The 7,610-nt window shown below is 31.4% G+C and overlaps 1 protein-coding gene across 3 annotated transcripts in view; it reads right to left on the bottom strand.

The window, feature by feature from the left end:
• Nucleotides 1–7,610, bottom strand: part of LOC141528959 (protein bric-a-brac 1) — a 314,927-nt gene that overhangs the window by 235,969 nt on the left and 71,348 nt on the right. For all 3 annotated transcript variants that reach the window (XM_074245266.1, XM_074245265.1, XM_074245268.1), the window contains exon 4: nucleotides 7,174–7,283. The gene's annotated coding sequence lies outside the window, so the exon portion shown is untranslated. The remainder of the gene's footprint in view (nucleotides 1–7,173; nucleotides 7,284–7,610) is intronic.

Below are 7,610 nucleotides of genomic sequence, written 5' to 3'. Positions count from 1 at the left end.
TACCACAATCAAATGTTGAGTTTTTAAACTTAAAAATCTAAGCATCAAGAAAAATAATAAATTAAAGAATTAGATCCGGTGATCTAGCGATAATTTTATATTTGACCTTACGGAGCAATTTCCAATTAAAGAATTGTAAACTATGATTCATTTTTGTTGATAAAATTCAAAACAATAGAAAAAAAATGACAATGAACTATAAAACGTGGCCTAATTCATTAAAACATACAAATAACAAATGGATTGATACATTAGACATTAATAGATAACTATATTTGTAGAACAAGAAACATATAAACATATGAATAGAGGAGGTTTTGTGGCATGTGGTAGTAGTTATTAGCCAGGTTTAAAGCCCCCGGGTGGAGGTCGGGTTAACGTAACTCGTGTTGGTAGTATTCGCGGTGAATAAGGGGTGTTGGAGGAGTGCGGTAGGAGTCAGGGTGAACTACTAGCAGGCCATAGTGAACAATGATATCGGGTATTTGATTTGTAACCGACGACAATACGGACCCGTTTCGTAGCAACTCTCTCCTGCTCTTGCACTGTACTCTTGTTCTACGAATGCTCTACGACCCACCGTACAGCCAATAGAGAAAGAGAAATGGGGAGAGACAGAGAGAGAGAGAGAGAGAGAGAGAGAGAGAGAGAGAGAGAGAGAGAGAGAGAGAGAGAGAGAGAGGGTCTAGTCGGCTGGTTATGTGTACCACCACCCTGCTGATGGCGAAAGGGTGCCCTTGTCGATATCAGCTAATGCAACGCAGAAACGGAGACAACCTCACCTAGTCTCTTGATTCCTTACTCTCTGTGTCACTTCGACAAACTCACAACCTTATACTTGTATACAGTAATACTAAACGACAGTTTAGTTTCAATACAATACCAATACCATCATCATCCTTAACTATTATATGCAGGGCACTGTATACGCGAACTGTATCTAAGCCCATCCAGAGAGGGAAACCTTTGTTTTACATCTCGAAACATACGATATCATAAACAACTAACTATCATTAACAATTAACGCAGCTTCTGTATATTGTCAGCCATACTGTAGTCTATCCATCTATATAATATCATTTTATCGTGGTTATATTATTCTTAATTTCCGGCTGAAAAAAAAAAAAAAATGAAGTTTTCAGAAATCACACTGATAAAAAAAATTGATAAATAAAAACCAATTAATTCAAGATTAATATTCTTGCTTTAAGAAAAACATTTTTAAGAGAATCAGTCGTCTTAATTCAAGAATTTTTCTTGCTCGTTTTATTGCACAGAAAAAAATGGCAATTAAAGAATTACAGTATCTACAGTAAAAACAGACTAATCGTACACGGAAAAAAGAGTGGTAAGGCAATCTATACTTGGAGTTGGATTTACTAACTAGTGTATATATACTTTAGTCTATTCTGTTGTAAAAAGTACTTCAAGTATAGTTGCCCTTGCCGCATTTTTTTACGTGTAGGTAAAAGTGTTACATCTTGAACTGTAATAACCCGTACAGAAAAGAGTATATGCCGCATATACGGGGGCAAGAAAAAAGTATGTGGCGTATATATTTTTTCAGTGTGGGAATAAAAATATTTTTAGGAATAATATTTTTCAATGAACGATATAGTACATTTTACAGTTTCAAGGTGTATTGTTATTTTTATAAAATTTGAAAAGCTTTACTTAAATTTTAGTTTGGGATCTTTCGTTATTTGGAACGATTAGTTCATAAATATATCAGTGAACATGAAGATTTTCTGTTGATGCATTTTTTGCTTGATGAAAAAATATTTTCAACTTTCATCTATGATAGGAATTAACCCGTGATACGAACTAAAATGTTATTTTGACATATGCTGTTATAGAAATCGACCATTACTTTGAAATTGTAATACTTAAAAGTTTAAAAAATTTGTAAATAGAGTCACGGTATGGGATTGTAATTTCTAAATTTGAGAATTTCTTCACGAAAAATTATAGTGTGAGATTGTATCACTGAGAAACATTTTTAGTCAATGATAATAAAATTTCATTTCTATTTAACAAAACGTGAATTGAATCTCAAATTGAATCTCTTTATAATTAAATGATTATCAATTTTAATAGTAATAAACACAACTTTTGGACCAATATTCTTCTTTTGAGTCGAAAAGTATACTCTATTAAAGCAGCGTCCTCTGAAATGGCCCAGAAATATTCAATTGCAACTTGTCCACAATTCCGAAATTTTCATTAAAAATTTTTATTTTTAGCATATCATTCTAATATTCCTCACATGATTCGTATGATATTTTTACTACAGCTGCTGTTCCGTTTATTAATGCGGAACTAAAAAATGTATTTCACGCAAATCAAAATTACAATTAATATAGGGTTATCTTTATTAATTAAATAATCAATAAAGTCGAAGCATAATAAATAATGAGCGTTCGTAAAAGTGAAACTAATCATTGAATATACTATGATTTTTTATTGAAAAGCCGTCCCGTATGCATTACATTATCCTGACTTTAAGAATTAAATTTTTAATAGACTCCTTGCCTGGGTCTCGTTCGAATCATACTCATCAGAAGATTCGATACGTGTGCCGTGATTGATATTTAGGTGCGCCACTTAACGCTTAAGAGGATTAACGTCCACACTGGACGAGTTCGACGAGGATTGTGGTAGCACACGAGGAGACACCGAGAGGGCGAAACAACGACCACACACGTAGTATGTTCCCGGAACGATCCAGAGACCGCTAGGAAATTCTCGAGAACCACATATATGGCTAACGGACCAACTCTCATGGTCTGCCGCCCTCAAACTATCTTTCTCACTCTCTCGAATAAATCTGCTTTTACACACTCCCACACGCATACCCAACTTCAGATCTATCTGTAAGTATGTGATATGTATGGATGTGTGTAGTGAAGACTCAAGCACCCTTCCACGACTAGCCCCAAGCCTCCAGGGGAACCTGAAGCAAACCTATATCCGAGAAACACGCTACAACGCCCAGCACTGATTATAGTTAGTGCAGTCTGCTGATCTGAAACCCTATAATGCGTATAGTGCGCTTCTACCTAGATATATCTATCATGTATTAGTCTTGTACCGAAAGATTTAACAAGATCCACTGACGATTTTTATCCATGCTATTAAACAAAAATTTTTTGTTATACTCACTCCAAAAATTCAACTTTTGAGCGCTCGGTGGCGTCCGTAAAGAGACTCTTTTCTAGAGACTCTACCATACTGTCTTTTTTTCACGGCCTAGGCCGTGAAGTTTTACCCCCTTCTTTTTTTTACAAACTTTTCGAGTACACCCAGATGAAATTGAGAGAGATTGTAAAAAAAAAGTCACATTCTAGTATACCGACCAACGATTGTGAGTAAATTTTAAACAGTTACTATTGAGTGGCGCTAAGTATTTCTCTGCTGGCAGTTTATTATGAAGCGAACCTAATGTTAATAAAATAACAACCACGCGATAAATAATTATTAATAAAAAGATAATTAATATAAAATTAAGTTTTTTTGCCCTTGTGAAACTTCATAAAATTTAAATATGTCATTATTTGCCTCTTATCCCTCAGAAGTTAAACTTATGGAGAGATAATAACAAAAAATATTGTATGTTATTCGGCCGTTAAGTGGCGGTTTTGACAACGACTTTTTTTCGATATTCACTTTAATGATTGTGACTCAAATGTTTGAAAACGAGCGTAAATTTCCGTCCTTAGCTATGCCTGGAACGTTAAAATTACGCCCATTTCGCCACTTCACCGTCTTATGACATAAATATCTATTTTTCCAAAATTAAGATTATAATTGAAAAACATTTTTTAGTACTCCTATTATGTAAAAAAAATCTGAAAAACGGTTGACCGGCAGGCCATCTCTGGAACTTATCGCTTTTTTCGAGCTTGAATCGTTCGAAAATCTTCATATTGGTTGATTTTTGACTTCTCCAAGCTCCAAGCTCCAAACTTCTCCAACCAAAAGTTATATAAAAAAAAAACAATCATTTAGAAATTTTTAAATGGCTATAACTTTCAAACACGTCATTCGATATTGACTTACTTGACAGCATTTGACGCAGTTTTTTAATTGAAAAAAGGGTATTTAAACACTGGAGTTGATTAGTTAAATATTTTAAACATTATTCCGAAAAAACTTATACAAAGAGGCGCAATTAGAAATGTAGCATAATTCTCCTAGCCATCTAAAGTATTTCTACTACACGAAGAAAAAAATATTGTTAAAATGACTATCCAACGTATCCTTAAATGACGTTTCCTTAAAATAACAATCCAGATTTCTGATTTAAGAATACATTTGTTTCCCGTAAGCATACAGAGAATAGCTCTTGTAAATACATGTAGTTTCGTTAAAACAGGCAACTGTTTCGTTGACGTAAGGATCTGTATAGTTGAGTCAACTAAATATTATGCCTAAAATAATGATACGGATCGTCATTTTTATCCGCTGTATAGCTGAATTGGCTATACAGAATATCCCTAAGAAAAATGAGTATACGGCGTATAGTCAGAATAACGATACGTATTTTCATTCTGACGATATTTTTTTATCCATGCAGAGCCATAGAGTATGGCTACTGTTTTCTTGATTTGGAAAAAAAAAATTTAGATAGACAACTTGAGAATTTTCATTCAAAATTGTTTTTTCCAAAATCTAGAAAACTTTTTTCCAAAAAAAAAGTTACTGTGAGAACAATTTTGATTTCTTTAGCTAACAAATAAAATTATTGAAAATTTCCAACAAACTAATTTCTCGTCACAAGAATGCCCATATTTTAAAAAAAAAATTTTTTCTATGTAAAAAAATCAGTGTAAACATTAACTTTTAATAATAATAAAAACCCGGGTCAAAAAATTTAATCTGTTTTATGATAAATGAAAATTTTTAATGTTTTTCGTTCAATTTAATTTTATTATGTGTATCTATTTTATATAAGAATTTAATCTGTTTTAAGACGTATTATTCCCAATATTCTGACCAATTTCAGACAGTTTTTAATGTTATAATAAAATTGTTTTCTATTGTTTTAAAACCAAAATCAGACTTTTTTTGTTGCAATCATTTAGCTGGTTTTGATTGTATCAAGGTCAAGAAGAGACCTTTTACGAATTCGATAATAATAATAATAATAATAATAATAATAAAAAACAGTAGAAGATTTTATACAGAGTTTGAACACAATACATAAAGTCTAAGTACCGATTAACTAGACTAAAAACCAATCAAACTGCATAAAATATTCATAGCTGCTCAATTATATTACTGAAAGGTTGTTTAGACTTAAAACTGATCGAAAATAATTTAAATAGAAGATCAAATACAGAAGAAAATATTTTTAAAATTTCAAATACAGATCAATAAGTTCAAATGCGGATCATCTTGCTCAAAATCAGATTAAATTTTTCGACCCGGGAAAAGTGAACAAAACAATATTTCTTATTAGGCCATATATAAAGCCATACTACAAAATTTTTCGCTCTCCTACGTATCTTGACTAAATACAGCTACCAACGCTTGTCTATTTTTCTCAGAATTCTAAAACACTAAAAAGTATCTTAACTTTTTGTCTTGTTCAGATAATTTTAGCCAAGTAAATTAGACTCTCTTTGAACGAAAGACAGGAATAAAATACTTGAGTTGTACACATTATCGATCTGTACGAGGATAGAGTAGTTTATTCCACCCTCTTACTCGTGCTCGTAAATATAACAATTAAATGAAGCTTTACTGCAATGGGTATGCACAGAGTACACAAATGTATTTGCATTTATATTTATATGTCTTAGTTTCCCCTTTAGTTGCATTTGTATCGCGGAACCGGAAAATGTTCGAGAGTTAACTACGAAGCCTACATGGACGCGCATTTTGTAGGCGACTAAAGTTAATTCGCGAAAGCGACCGAGGCAAATTTAATTCCCGCGACTTAACGCGTGACGAAATTATTTCGTGGTGGAGTAGGTCATAACTAAATTGTCGCGAGATAGTCGTAAACGTCCTTTATATGTATTAATATTAAAAAGAATAAATACCATGCTTACTTTATTTATTTTTTGTTTGTTTTGTTAGCGTAACCCGTTGAACGGTACATTATTATTTATGCCCGGGAATATATATTAATTTATTCGAAAATTGTGAATTATATTCTTGGCGAAGTAATATAAAAGTATAAAATATAACGTTGGATTATTTTATTCATATCAACTTTTACTATAAGTGGAAAGTATATATTCTCTATAACTGAAAAATAACGAACATTACCATGTGTGTTTGACTAACTACGGTACATATATAGTTTATAAGTCCAGAAAATTTATTCGATTTTCGCAATTGCAATTGCTGTTTTATTTTATGATTACTGTTGTTCTTTTTTTTATAAGTTTTATCTTAATGATTATGTGAAACTTCATGGTTTGTTCCCTTTTGTTGAAAAAAAATTTCACCAAACTTACCGATCAACTACAGTTCATAATTTTGTTATTTTATTGAAACTTTTGTAGGCGGAAAATCAATAATCTTCGGGTATGAAATTATCAATAAGAATTATCATAAGATTCCGTGAAAAAATTTTTTGAAACGGGCATTTTTATATTGCTATGTATGAGAATAAAAAAATTTTGTTTATTGTAATTTTCAAATTTTTTACTTTTTCTAAAAATGTGTTCGTTAATTAACATGTCATATTAAACACAAATTGGTTCAGTTGTTGAATAAACTGAAAAACAATGTCAGATAACTTCCTTAAAAGAGTCAAAAAAAGATATCTTATTTATCAGTTAAGGTTGCTCAGACACTAATGCACTTTTTAAGATCAAAAGCTAATTTTTTGATATGCTATGAATTGGTATCTCATATGTCTAAATTAATTTTTTAGGATGGATCTGACGGAGAGTTATCGTTAAATAAATTATTAAAAAAATGAAATTTAACAGATAGCCCATAGGGACTTTTGACGAGATGCACATAGATCGATTTATGTGACTACCTCATACGAAAATTAAAAATCAAAAAACTTTTATTTCAATCAATCAACTTTCTTAAAATACGTTAAAAATAAAATGAAAAATTAATTAACAATAATTTAAGTAATAAATAATAAATATTAAATAAAAATGTGTGGATATTTAGAAGAAAATATATTATTCCCGCAATACTTACTCATTCATTATAATCCAGTATTTAATTTTCGTTCTGTGATGTTAACCCAATTCTGGTTCTGCCGTAAACACCCCATAACGTCTAATAAAATGTATTGACACTTAAATGACCTGAAAAAAAAAAAAAAAAAAGAAAAAATTTTGTAATACTCTAGAGTTATATTACTTAAAAATATGTGTTAAAACTGAAAATATAGATATTTATTACAACCGAGAGCTTTAAGTAAATAAATAAAGATCACAACTGCGCTAAAAAGAGATTAAAATAATATCTTTCACAGCGGTGTCGTTTGCTTGATTCAGAACGGCCGCCGGAAAATGAGTGGAAAAATAAGTGGCTCGTAATCCTCGGCTGAGAATATACATTTCCGACCGAATGAATCTTTGTTTTCGCTCGTATAACAGCGGCCCCGAAGCGTAAACTATTGACTCGAATTA

This window comes from Cotesia typhae, unplaced genomic scaffold (assembly GCF_013202065.1).
Source record: "Cotesia typhae breed Kobodo isofemale line unplaced genomic scaffold, CoteBio_Ctyphae contig_44, whole genome shotgun sequence".
In the NCBI taxonomy this organism is placed as follows: Eukaryota; Metazoa; Arthropoda; class Insecta; order Hymenoptera; family Braconidae; genus Cotesia; species Cotesia typhae.
The sequence above is the reverse complement of the archived record's forward strand: the minus strand, read 5'-3'. Positions and strand labels throughout refer to the sequence as shown.